The 13,864-nt window shown below is 46.1% G+C and overlaps 2 protein-coding genes across 8 annotated transcripts in view; both read left to right on the forward strand.

Annotated features, from left to right (window-relative positions):
- PLS3 (plastin 3) overlaps window positions 1–13,864 on the forward strand; it is a 763,062-nt gene that overhangs the window by 501,853 nt on the left and 247,345 nt on the right. The window lies entirely within an intron of this gene.
- The window catches only part of MBNL3 (muscleblind like splicing regulator 3), an 86,767-nt gene that overhangs the window by 18,238 nt on the left and 54,665 nt on the right, over window positions 1–13,864 (forward strand). The gene's annotated exons all lie outside the window — the stretch shown is intronic.

The following is a 13,864-nucleotide window of genomic DNA, read 5'->3' on the forward strand; positions in this document are numbered from 1 at the left end:
TGAAATTCTCAGACTTTCAAACAATAATCAGATTTCCGATAAAATCTCACTGTGTGTAATTAGAGGGGTTGAAATACTAAATCAGGTGTTAAGGGAGTGATATTTAGATTATGTTGAAAGAACAAAGAACCAGACAAAAAGAGCCCTTATGTCTGCAGGCAGAGCTCAGGCTGGGCAGAAATAGTGTGGAACTTAGGGACGTGCTGATCTAGCAATTAAAACTACCAAGAGAGGAGAATGATGGGAAAACTGCAGAAATCTAGAATGCTAAACATGTGCCTGGATGGAAACAAGACCACTTGGACCTCATAGCTGTCTTGTAGTCTGATAACACTTCTAAGACCTTGGTCCATCCACATACACAGATGTCTACATCTGATGTGGTCTTGGTGAGTCTTCCAGAGGAGTGAGGACAATATGTTAAAACCAACCCCAGCAGGAAGTACTGCCATAAAACACACTTCCCAAGAGTTAAAAATACTAATTACCAACTGCCACCACGTTTCAGTGGTATTCCAGCTAGTCAGTAAGAGCAAAGGCAGTTGATATTTTGTTAAGGGTAACAATTTATGGAGAGGGGCAAAGTTAGGCTCAGTGTCCTAGGGCACATGGCATTTCCAGAGCATTTCTTTGAAATTTATATTTTGCTCTATAATCCATAAAGTAAGAAGAAAAGAGTCCAGAGTAGCCAGCTCTCTAGTTTAACTGGCCTATGAGTAATGATACCAAATAAGTTCTGGTTTAGGAGCAGTGTCAGGCTTTGCTCTTGCAGTCATCTTAATTATCTGATGCTGCGAGCTGTGCAGGAGGCTGCAGGAAACATCCATTCCCTGAATATGTATCTTTGCTTTCATCCCTAAAGGGATAATTTAGAATATGGGACAGACATAGTATTTACTGTGGGCACTGCACCTGTCAAAGTAACATTACTATGGGATGGAGGGTAAAAACCACTTCTCTGCTAGATAAAATGGATAAACTGGCTCATTAGCTCTGGGCACTTACATGCTAACCTTGTCCTGTACCTGTGATGTGATTATTTGTGAAGATGTAGCTGTAAGGCTCTCCAGAGCCTTGAAAGATGCATGTCTTATGAGTATCTTCTCATTTTGTTTTATAATCCTGGTGCAGCCTCTGCTGTGCAGTTCCAGAGGTTGAGATGCTGTCCATGGATGTGATGTAGCCCCACCCAGCTGGTCATCAGCATCTTGGAAATGCTTTGTGGTTGTTATTGCTTAACTGCAAGCCCTGCCTTAGCCACGGGTTGACCAGATTCCTGCTCACCTTGCTCCTTGCAGAGCAGAGGCTGAAGAGTGAATAGGATGGTTTCAGCAGTGGAGAACTCTTTTGAGCTTTTAAATAAAGGTCTCTAAAATTTCCACCGTGGTGTGGCTGGGCTGAGGTAACCTGATCTTTGGAAAAGTGCCTTTGTGCTGTAGTTTACAGAAGGGTTTCTTGAGTAACAAAGACTGAATTCGAGTTAGTTAAACTGTAGCCATTGTATTCAAGGTCACTGTTAATTTTTTTAATTGCAAGCTTTCTCCCAAGTCCAGGGTTGGAAATGAGACTTGTTGTGTCAAGCTCCCAGAAAGGGTTGGAAATTGTGGCATTTCATCCTGCAATTACTCTGTTTCACTCTGCCCCTTCCCTTTATCTAACAGAAAAATAAGCTTTGTAAAGCACTGTACATAGAATTTAAGTTCATTGCTGATATTAAAAGCCCCAAAAAGCATGTGTCTCTGGGAAGAGACTGCTGTTCAGTCTGTGGCATATCATAAAGCTAGCCAGGGGAAGGGCAGGGATATCAAAAGGGCATGCCTGTGGCTAGGGACTTAGAGGAGGTCTTTCCCTTCACATGAGTCATAGTGGAGCTCTGGAGGTCCTTGCCAAAAGGTCTTGTGGGCACATGAAGCTTTTCAAAAGTGCTGCAGAGACTGGGCAAGCACTAAACAAGGAGTGGGATGGGGAATAGTGAGCAGGCAAACAGTGGCATGCTTAGGGAGCCCTCAGAAGGAGTGGGAGGCTGGAGCAGCAGGGTGGGAGATTGTGCATGTCTGCTGTGCTGTTACTCCTGGGCATCTGTGGGGGCTGCTGGATCGTTTTCCCTACCTGGAAGGAGGATCATTCCCCCACACTCCTGCTCCTGCCTTCTTTGCCCACACCTGCCTGTGGACAGGAGCAGAGGAAGGACCCACAAACAGCACACCACTCTGAAACATGAGGTTTGAGGGCTTACATGCTGGAGGGGAGGTCCAGCCTCTCATGACTCCCTGTCAAGGAGCATTTTCTTGCCCTTCCTGAACCATTCCTGGGGTTCTGGTTCCAGTCTTCTGGGTTATTTCCACTTATATATTCAGCACAAGTAGGAAGCCTGCAGCACTTGATAGCACAGGAAAGGGTGAAAGAGTGCTTTATGCTTGGTCCTGCACACTTTCCCCCTAAAGAGTTTTCCCTTACTCCTTTCCTAGACAGAATATTAGGAAGCAAAACAGAGGTTCTAGTCTCTGGTCTTCTCAGATGCCTCAGTGTCCCCTAAATAATACTCCTCTGGGTTAATGCTGTCCTTGCACATTTTTAAGGTGAAACTCCTTGCAGTCTAATTCCTAGCAGGCAGAGTTGGCTGCTCCTGCACTTGAGCTCTGGTGATCCTGGCAGAGCAACGTCTGCATGGTACGTGTGGTGAGTCCCAGTTCTGTTTTTTGTGACCTGAATGCATGGAACAGCTTGTTCTCTGCTGTCTGTTAACCCTTGGAAAGACACTTCCTCTTATGCTCCTCCAGTCTGCATTGGCAGCGCTCAGCAGGGTCAGCTCAGCGCTTCGGGTTTGAGGGCAGAGCCTGCGAGGGAGTTAATTGCTGAGTGATGATGGCTCTCTCCAGCTGAAGGTCTGCTCCCATGAGCTATTTAAGCCTCTGTTTCTTGTATCTCTGTGCCAATCAGATTAGCTGATGCCAGGAAACAGACCATGGCCTGCTTGCTCTTGAATGCACCCTTTTTCCTCCTTACCTGTTTATCCCAGTCAAGCCCCTTTCCGTTCTGCCTCAGTTCTTTAATTTAGCTTTGTTCCTTCCTTTTCATTTTCACAGCCGTACTCTGGCCTATCTTGTCTCCCTGAGGCTGCCTCTCTGGGTTTTGACATCCAGCCTTAACAACAATCAGTCCTGTTTCCTGTCATAGTCATGTCTGCTCTCTTTGCAGAGCCATGTGCCCCTCTGTACTTCTGCATTGAGCTTTTCTCACACGTGATTCCCTCCATGTTTACCCTGTTGTAACTTGAATCCCCTTTAAATTGCAGTAGAGGGATCCACAGGTCAGTGGAGCTGCTGAAGGGGCTCATCTTCCCAGGAAAGAAAGGGGATCAGGTTGGGTAGGGGATTGTGGATGAGAATTGCCCCTCAGCCATTCCCCAGGGCTGCTGCCACCCGACTGTCTGTGCACCCCCAGACATCACTCTGCTCTTCTCCCAGCTGGACCTCTCCACACATTCACTGATTCTGGCAAGGGATTCGTTGCAAAAAAAAAAAAAAAAAAAGCTCTAAACCCCCTCAGGCTCATAAGGACCAGGCGTTCCAGCCTGGCCCTCTGTGCCAAAACAGGCCCATCCCCTGCCTCTTGTGAGGCCCCACCTTTATCCTTCTTCTAAAAATAAAATGCAATGACATTCCTTCCTAGTTACTCTGTTCTCTTATTCTGACCTCATTAGACTTTCCTAATAGAAAATTTCATTGAACTCCTCTATTAGTGGTGAAAACAAACAAGACCATTGGACTTCCTCTGGAAAAAATGCATCTATATAACAGGGAATTGCAGGGAGCCAAATTTCCACTGCTGAGTTTGTGCTGTACACATATGTTCCCTCGTATGCGTTTAGTAAACAAAGTTGTCTTCACACTAAGAATTTACAACAATTTATCCTTTATATCTGATTTTCCTCCCTTGTTGGAAAAAGATTGCTTCTGTAATATTATAAGGAGCAAAGTACTGTTAGCTGGGTTTGCAAGAAAAGCCTCTTTTTTCCAGACCCTCTGAGCTAAATATATTTTGAGGCTTATGTATGTGCATGTACATAGGAATGATAGCCAGGTGATGGATTGCTAAGCCACATCATAAATTCAGTTTGTTGGACATCTCTGATTACCTCCTCTGCACTCTGCCCGTAATCATTCTCCTTCAAACATCCTTCTAATGTTCTTAACAGCAGCCAATTAAAACAAAGACTTCGCTTGCCATCTATCCCCTCTTCCCTCTGCCATCACCCAAGCTCCTTCTCTTGGATGGGGGCACAGAAATGCATTAATAGCTAGTGGTTCAGTGTGTGTGCTCAAGGTTTAATGGAATATATCCCTACTTGGGATATTTTTGCCAGCTTCTTAAAAATTCAGCTTGGACAGACACCCAGTCAGGCAGGGGTGGGTGCTTGTGTGTTTGCAAGTGGCTGGGGGCTGTTGACTAGTGGCAGGAAGAGTGGGGCACATGGAAGACACTGTTCATCTGTACATCTGCCCACCTTCTTGGGCTCCTGGTTTTGATCCAGAGGTTTCATGCTGATTCGGATGCTTTCTGAAAGCAAGCATGTCCATAGGCATTAAGGGGGAAATTGAAAATAATTCAGGTCACTAAGACTTCCAGGGGAAGAGGAGTTACAGGTTGTGGTGTTACAGATGCAGGAGGGTAATGAGATAATCTGAGGATTTCAGTTGGTGTCAATGACTCAGGCATGTCAGGGAAAACACAGGATATTCAGTACCTGAAAAGTTGATTCATCCACCTGGCAGTAAGATAAAGCATAATGAATAACAGATTTTGGGATGCATGGAAGGCAGGAAAGGCCAACACACTAACTCTGAATGGCTTGGGAAGTGCCTCAAGGGTGATTCTGACTTCCTCTACTTTTTTTAGGGCTTAGCTGTGCTGGCTTCTCTCTGCATGCACCCGTAAGCCCTGTTTCCCACAGGGGCACTGGACAGAGAGCAGAGTGGGTGGTGCTTGGTGCTAAGATATACTGCCAGAACTAGCCCTTACACCTTTAGGTGCCTTTTGGTTTGGCTGCTCTCCTGTAAGTATGACAGCAGTGCCTTCCTTGCACACTGGGAGGGTGTTTACTGCTGCGCAAGCAGGATTGGAATTGTTGGACGTGCCTTTCATCCTGTTGCAGCCTGCTGGATTAATGGGGCAGATCTCTGTGCATGTGCATGCTTTTTGCTCTCTCTCCTCTATGCTGCTTCATTCTGTAATGGCTGTGGGGTCTGAAGCAGCTCTGTTCATCTGGTGCTTGTGCAGCCTTTACCGCAGCAGTTTCTTAATGCCTGATTGCAGTTCCTGCGTTTTATCTGCCAGACATCGCTGAGAGGTGGGGAAGTAACAACCCCCATTTGCAGAGGGATGAAGTGACATGTCACTTGTGGCACCAGTGGCTGCGGCAGTGTTTGAGCCCCTGTTTCCAGGGTCCCAGTCTGACAGGACTAGAACATCTTTCCTGTCAAAATGATGACTACCTGTGCAACGATAATGCCTTTGGGGTTTGGGACTAGGCTGGTCTGGATTTTCACTGGAATATGGAAGTGGAAGATATGCTCTCAGTTGTCACTATGTTTGTTTTTCCTGCTTTCCTGTATGTTCTAACTTACTTATTTTAATTCTGAAAGAAAATATTGTAAATACTTTGGGTGCTTTTGTTACCAGCCTTTCAGTCTCCTGTCATTGCGTATTTGATTTGCAACCTGAGGATGCTGTTAGAGGTCTGAGCTGAGAAATAAGTCAAGGGTTTACTTTTCTCAAGTCCTGAATTGTTTGCAAATGTATTTTGAATACCTTTGTGTTCATGAATTCCCTTCCATGTAGCCCATAAATGATAGGTGTTTTCCCTATTGTGCATGAGTGCTCATTTTTAACACATCATGTAACTCAGATGGACTCGAATGTAGGAGCACAAAGGCCTTTGGAGGCCTGCCCTGTGCAAAGGGGAAAATTACTGTCTGGCCCAGAGCAGTGGCTTTGTGATGACTGCATTGTGTTCTGGTGTGCTGTGTTTGTACCAAACTGGTTTGCTGCCAAGTTACTTATGGCTTATCCAAGCGCTCAGTACAAAGAATGTTAAAAGAAAAACTTTTTTTGTTTTCTCTGAATTCTTCCAGCTGAGAAAGAATTCAAACCACAGTTCAAATGCTGTCTCCTCTTCTTGCAGGCCTATGGTGACCAGGTAGGGGAGTTAACACTGAAGTGCCTTCAGCTGTAGTATTTGTTTAGAAGCACCAGACCTGGGTTGGTCTCCTCTGTGTATAGAACACATCTGATAGCTCCTGAAAGTTCCAGGCTGCCTCTGCAGCACACTGAATGGCTGAGCTGGGCTCCTGTTTCTGTTTTTCTCCCTCCTGACAGAGTATATTGCCTGTCTTGAGGGCTAGGGTCATGCTTGGAGCTTAGGAGATACCTGTGGGTCATCCTGTCAGCAGAATCCCGGGAAGGGCAATTGGGTAAAAGCATTCCCTCCCCTCAGCTGTCCCAAACACACGCAGATACTTACCTGATTGTCAAGGACCTTGTGGGTTGCTTGAACACTGAGTAGGATAATCAGATAGATTGTGGGATACATCTGCTTGATCCTATTTCTTACGATTACGTGGTGGGGAACAAGCCTTAATGAGCCTTGGCCTTTCCTGTCTCCTTTGTAAATTTGTTTGACTCAATTGAGCTCTCTTTGTGTGAGACAGCTCTCTTTGTGCTTGGATATGGAAGAATCCACCTCTGAAGCTGGCTGTGCTTTGAGATGGGGTTTGGATTAGCTGACCTCCAGAGATCCCTGCCAACAATTTTTTTCCCTGTTCTTTTGTGTTTGCAGCTAGAGTAATTGTGGTCCTAACCCCTCCCAAGCGGTGCTGGCACTGGAGAGGATTTTAGCACTGTTTCACAGCAAGTGCAGTAGCTGCTTCTGCACTGCAGAGGAAATGCTCCTTTTGGGTCAGCCACCCCGCTGTAAGGTGGGTCCCTGGCCCTTGGCACTCATGTAGGAGGCCAGAAGGGATTTGCCAGACAGGTCCTAGTAGAAGGGAGAATCCTTCTCCATGTGTCTCTTACTGGTGATGGCTTTAGTCAAGCAAAACTCCCACTTGGCTGCCTGATCAGCAGAGCATCCCCCAGATCCCAGAGGGGTGGGATGACAGTGGGTCACTATCAGTCCTAGTAGAGAGCTGGAGTAGAAAAGGGGTCTTGACCTCTAACTGGTTCCAAATAAGCTGATGGCAGAAAATCAAAAGCCCAGAAGGACAGAAATGTGCACGTGTGGTTATTCTAACAACAAATCTATTTAGTGAAAGAGGGGGAAGTTCCCTTTGAAGCACCGCAATGCATGCTGCCCTGGAACACCCTATGGAAAGGTATTTGTTCTGCCAAGGCACGTGTGTGGGTCCAGCACAGCAGCTTCTGTGACTTTGTTCAAAGAGAAACAAATAAACAAAAAAGCTCCTTAAACGGCAATGTGTTTGTATTGCATTTTTGGCTTAGAAATCCCCAGCAGATAGCGAGAAATAACTCCCAGCCGTTTGCCTGTGGAAGCATTTTGGAATTACTCCTGTAGGAGTGAAGGGGAGAGGAGTTCCCGGAGCTTTGGTGGACAAGTAACAGCTGAAGGTTCAGGAAGAAGGTAAACAGACTGAAGATTTCAGGTGGCTGAGGGAATAGGAGCACCACAGTGCACATTGAAGAATGGTAGATTTCAAAAACAAAGGGATTTTTTCCATACTTCCTTAAACTCAGCATTAATTTTTCCTGTGATTGTTTGCTTCAGGGTGTAAGTGTGGAGAATTGCATGTACACAAGGGAGGATAAAGTTCCCTGCATTTGTACATTCTTTTTCTCTGCAATGAAGGGCTTCCTTCCCTCATGCTACTTTATTTTGTATCTTTTCCTTTTTTCCCCCCTGACCCTTTAATTTTTTAGAGTTGCCCACTTCTGCATGTAAGAGAGTGCTGAGGTTGTGTCAGGGCAGCTAAGAGCAGTGGGAAGCACCCAGAGGCCAGTGATGCATGATCCATTTTCCCAAGGACAGTGGCACTGCTGTCCCTGCAGAGCCCCACAGCCATCTCCCAGGGTGCCATAAATCCAGGATCAGCAAGGCCGGCGAGCCTCTGAAGGGATGGGGTGCAGTATGTACAGCCTTCCCCACTGAGGGGCAGGAGGATGTTCCTTGTGCTGCTCTGTCCAGAGAGGTCATGACCAGTGATGGCCACTCTCCAAAGTTGCCCTAAGTCAGCAGAATGAGAGAATGTGAGGAAAGAAGGACAAACATTAGTGGTTCCTTCAGCATAGATTTATGTGCTACCTGCATGTCCAAACATCCACCCTGTCACTTCTGTAGTGGGTTTATGTCCTGAAATTGAGGCTTCTCCATTGCAGCAGCATTGGGAGGTTGTTTTGCTTGTTTTGCTTGTGTGGGTTTATTATTTCTGTCTGGGTTCTGCCATCCTGTTCTGAACAGACGGCACTCGGAGCTGAGTTGACTTTCTGGCACGCAGTGTGACCCCTGGTGATTCACAGCCCCCAACATCTGTGATTAGACCTTGAACAGAAACTTTTCATGCATGCCCATGGTAGAGGAAACTTGCTCTTTTTCTGAGTAACTGGTAGAAGAACAAAAGGAGGTTTATTTTCTTTTAGCTGTAAAGGTCTACCTTAAATTAAGTAAACTGTTCCCTGAGGGAGAAAGTGTCCAGGTACAGAATGTTCACAGAGGAAATATTCAAAGTGTCTGCTGTGTCCCTGAAGTGTTTGTTTTAAAGTATGAGGGCCAGAGCAAAAAATAGAAGATTATTTTCTAATTTGAAAGCAAAAATACCTCTTGCAGGTGACAGAAAATAAATTGACCTTCTTTGGTCTTGACGCTGCAGCCCATTAAGCGCACAAGCGCTGAGGAGCCCTGAGAAGCTGCCATTGCTGGGATGGCTCCGGTCCCAGTGCACAGCCCGGCAGCGCCGGGGGCAGGAACCGGCCCGTGTCCGAGGCAGCCCCGCTGTTTGCAAACTGTCACCGTTCCACCAGCAAAGGAACCGTGGCTGTGGGAATCTGACCACTGCTGTGCTTTATGTGAGGGTAGGGTAAGAGCATTGGCATTGGTGCTTCAGCAATGGAGGATCCACACCTGGACTTTGTGGGCGTTATTTTTGTAGTTTCTTTTTTCTTTTGCTGTCATGAAGCAGCACTTGTGCATCAGTTCCAAGTAAAGCCTTGTGAGTGGTGACAGCACCTAACTTGTCATGGGCTTTTCTAAGGCCCAAAATTAACTTCTCTAATGTCAGCCAACTCAACTAATGTCACTGTGTTCCTGGCTTGGTAGATCCTAGGTGAAAATTTTTTAACCTTTTTGTTTCCCCTCCTCACTGACTTGGAAAGCTGCCCACAAATGTGCATTATCTTAACTCATGCATCACTGTAAATAAATGTAACAGTAGAACGCTTTTCAGTAAAACCTTGCCTTTTTCTATAACTTTTTTATTCCTTCGATAAGCAAGGATATAGTTTCATGTGTTTTTTACTACTTGCTGTGAAAGTGGAAGAGAAAAGAAGGCTATTGGATCGGTGGTGGTATTGTCCACAGAGTTTTCTTTCTCTTTCAGAACAAAACAGTTCAGTATGCTATTTTCATTGCTCCTATTTCTCTTTCCTTTGCAGTGTTTCCAGGAACACTGTTTATTTGGAAGATTGTTTGATAATAGAAACATCTCACTGCTGTTTGGGTGAGGAGTTCCCTACTCTGGCTTATCAAGGATGTGGTGGTAGGCACACCAAGCTCTTCCATACTCATTAGGGTGCAATAAAAAGCCCAAGTTACAGAATTATCTCGAAGGTGCAAGGACTGATGAGTGAGTGTGGCATTTGTACTGACAGCTGAATTTATTGCTTTGAGGAAAGCCCATAGACAAAATCTCTTTTGGGTTCTGACAGTATCTAGACACTCAGTGAACATTAATAGCAATATTTAGTTTTAGTGGAATTGGTATAAAATTGGAGGTCTTGATTTTGCAAGCACAATTTCTCTATTGCTGTGCCTTGAGGGCATCCATCCATCCATGATGGGTCTGAGCTTTCATTCACCATAACTTGCAAAACTAGCTAAAGCACACTGCAGCCTGGCAGTGTAGGGCTGAGCTGGGTCTCAGGAGAGCCAGTCCTCAGTTCCATGGTCACATGCTGGTGGTTTGAGTGGAAGAGGAGCATGGACAGCATCGCATATGATAAAAAACGGGCACGACTAGAACTTAACCTTGGGAAGACTCCAATGTATCTGCAGTATCCCTATTCCTCTTCAGGCAAAGGGAATAGATGCTGTTCTTACTCACTGGACTGTGAGTTAGGGCAACAGCACTTCTGTTTCTCAGCTGAGCAGTTGTGACCCAGAAATCCTTGAAAAATAGTAAATGAAGAACCCACCTTGGCACTTGTACTGAGTCATTTTTTCTTAAAAGAAAAAAAAAAGAAAAAAAAAATCTTTTAAATAGCATCATTTACACTTGGGAGCTGCTCAAATCCATCCTGTCACATAAATTACCATTTCTGAACTCGGCTGTCAGGAAGTGTCCTCACAAGTTGACATCCATGGGGGTTGTCAGTGGAAGGGGATCAGTTTCGTGGCAAGCAGGAGGAACTCAAGCATCAAGTGAAATACGCTCATCCTCATGTTACCTCAAGCGGTCAGGGCATCTTAGTCCCGCCAGAGGCGAGCCCTGGTGTGACCCTTACTCCTCAGACTGCCCTTGTTCCCTTGCACTTTGGCAGCTGTAAGGCTGGGGCTGACATCTGGAGCAAGCCCCAACCTCCTGCAGCTGAGGCAATTAGAGCCTGGCCCAGCAAGTGGCCCTGGAGCAGAGGCTTCAGGGATATTGTAGTTTCTTTACAGGGATAAAGGCCACAGGCTTTTCTCTCTGCTCTGCTGCTTTCTCCAGCTTTGATGCGGACGCAGTTGAAATGAGATTGGCTCATCTGGTAGTGGAGGAGCTGAGCCCTGCCAGACGGATCTGGCTTGCTGAGAAGGGTTCAAAAGGCAGCACCTACCCTTTGTTGTATTTCCTGTACGCTAACGAAGCCCCTGATTTCTGGAGCTACTTTTTAATCCTTGTAGGTTGTATGTTGGTTTTGGCATGCATTTTTTTTTTTTTTAATTCCTCCCATTTGAAATGTACGGGAGAACAAAGGGAATAAAATGCCAGCCACCCCACACCCTCCCCCCCCGCAAAAAAAAGGGTAATACAAGGGAATTGAAAGGGTGCATGCTGGTGAGAACAGTTGTTCACTGCCAGGAGTTGAAACCTGGAGAGCTGAAGCTCTGTACTGTCAGTGTTCCTGTCTGGGGTGTGCTGTCCTTGGGCTGTGCGTGGGAGCCTCGCTGCAGCAGTGTGCAGCGCTTGCTGTGATGTCAGCCCTGCATGCATGCGTTTCCAGCCTTCCCCGTGACCACATAGAGAGGGATTTGCAGCAATCCAAATGCTGACAGAACTGTATTTGTTGACTTGCAGAAAAGCCTAACTCGTGCTCCTCTGGGCTGTGATCATGTAAGCCGAAACACGATGACTGCTGCCCGTGCTTGCTGGCCTCCCAGTCCTGATAAACCTGTGAAGCAGATTCATTTATTTAGGCCCTGATTCAGCAAAGCACTTAAATACATGGTTCAGATTTTCTTTTCAGAAAGACTGTTGGCATGCTCAGAGTTAAGCATGTGCTTAACTGCTCTCCTGAGTGCCCAGCAAACAAGTGATGGGGCAGTGTGTGCTGCTGCAGTGCCCTGCCAGGTGCCTTGCAGGCTGCAGAAATTGTGGTATGAAAAATAGATTCATTAATTTGGCTCCCTCCAGTACAGAAGTTCTAGTGCCAGGGTCTGAGATGAGTCAGTCCTTCTGCAGGGAGGTGGGGTTATTTGCACGGCACAGAAAATTTCTTGTCTCTTGAATGTTGCACAGATAAATGTGCCCTTCTGCAGGGTGTGGGGCAGGGGCAATTTCCATTAGTGGGCTTGTTCCCTACTCCACAAGTTGCAAAGAAAAATATCCACTGTGTTACATGTGTCTGAATATTTTGATATTAATAGTTTAATATTTTATATAATTCATTTGATTTAGCTTTCATTAACATGATGCCCTTCATTTTGAGGACTGAACAGTTTAGTGCAATTTAGTGTTCCTGTGGGCAGTGTGTGATCCTGAGGTGCATGGCTTGAGAGCAAGGTCAACATTTGGTTTGTTACATTGAGATTTCCTGAGGTTCAGGGGCTGGGAAGGGTGGATGTTGCTATGCTGTTTGGACATCTTGGTGTTTGGTGTAACTGTGTGTTAAGTCAGACCCATCATATTCTATCCCCAGCATTAACAGACCCTTACTTGCCTTGGGAGTCTCAAGCTGTGGAATAGACACTTAATCCACAAGATGGTTGTATTTCAGTCTGCTCGAAAGAACTTCTGAGACTGCATTCTTTCTAATCCCCACCCATATCTGACCTGTTCTAGCTCGTTTTTAAGAGCTGCACCCAGCTAGTCCTTAGCTCCCTGCAGAAGATTTCTGCCCATCTTCTCCCTTCTTTTGCTTTCTGAGCTCAGTTGAACAGGGAGCCCACATATCAGTGAATAGGATTCCTGTATAAATTTGCCCTGTTTGCAAAATCGGAATTTATTTAGAGCAGTTCCTCTTTACAAAGCCCAAAAGACATGAGCATGGTTAGGTGTGCCTTTTTTCCTTCTCTTTGAAGTTTAAAACATGCTTAGCAAATATGACGTTTGCAGTCTCTGTTCCCCACCTGATGTGCAAAAATGCAAAGGTCCTTTCAGAAGCATGGGTCAGACCAAGCTTTGTGCTGATGCCTCAAGCTGAATTGCAGGGATCTGGGGAGGTTTTGTTATCAACTTGAGTCTAATTAAGCCTAGAAAGTACTTGCAGTGTAGGTTTAATGAGTGTTGTTTTTTTTCTAAACTGAAATAATTCGATCTGTGAATCAAACAGCCTCTGTGCCCCACCCCCTGCTGCTGATGACAGCCTCTTCCCACACTTCTTCCTTGGTAGCATTGTTTCCATTGTTTCCAGCTCCAGTAGGTTTCAGTTACTGATCAGTGTAATTGCAATAACACACCAATAATGAAAGAGGAATTTAAGCTTCCTTTTTTTGTAGTTGAAGGCTTTTCTCCTACGAAAGCTTGAAATCTTAATAGCAGTCACACAGGCAACATCCCGCGCCTGTCAAATGTTTGCAGAAGTGGACGGTCGTACTTTAGGAAGATAAAGGGCCGGATTTTGGGAACTTGGAAACAACCCAATCCTATCAGGCGGCAATGGTACAGCTAATATTAGAATGGGAGACTCTAGAGACAGCTTAACATTTTAATGGATGCCAAGGAAGCCTTCAACTGGAATGCATTGAAAGTTGTTTGTTGTATAACACGAGTTGCTGGAGTCAGAGTAATTCGAGTTGCCTTTGGTCTGGTGGAAAACTACAGCTGTGAGCAATGAGTTAATTTTTTCCGTGTGTGTGTGTGGCTTAGGCTTCCCTGTCGGGTTTGCTCCTAGTTTTGTAGGCTCTGAATCCATAGAGGAGCGGCTGCGAAGCAGTCGTTTGTCTCCATGTGCCACCGCAGGAGCAGCCCTGCGCTGGGGATGGGTTTGATGGAACACCTTGGGAGTGCGGAGCGGTGCAGGGCTGAGCAGGAGCCTGGGATGTAAGAAAGCCACCGGCTGCTCCTGCTGCCTGAACGTTTCCTCCAGAACAGGGGGTGGGTTAGTGAATTAAAAAAACCCAAAGTGCCGAGGAGCAGAGGATTCCCCGTGGTCCGGGCGGGCCCGTGGGGCGCAGCCCGAGCCGGGGCTGTCCCGGGGCTGCGGCGCGCGGCGGCCC

This window comes from Lonchura striata, chromosome 14 (assembly GCF_046129695.1).
Source record: "Lonchura striata isolate bLonStr1 chromosome 14, bLonStr1.mat, whole genome shotgun sequence".
Taxonomy (NCBI): Eukaryota; Metazoa; Chordata; class Aves; order Passeriformes; family Estrildidae; genus Lonchura; species Lonchura striata.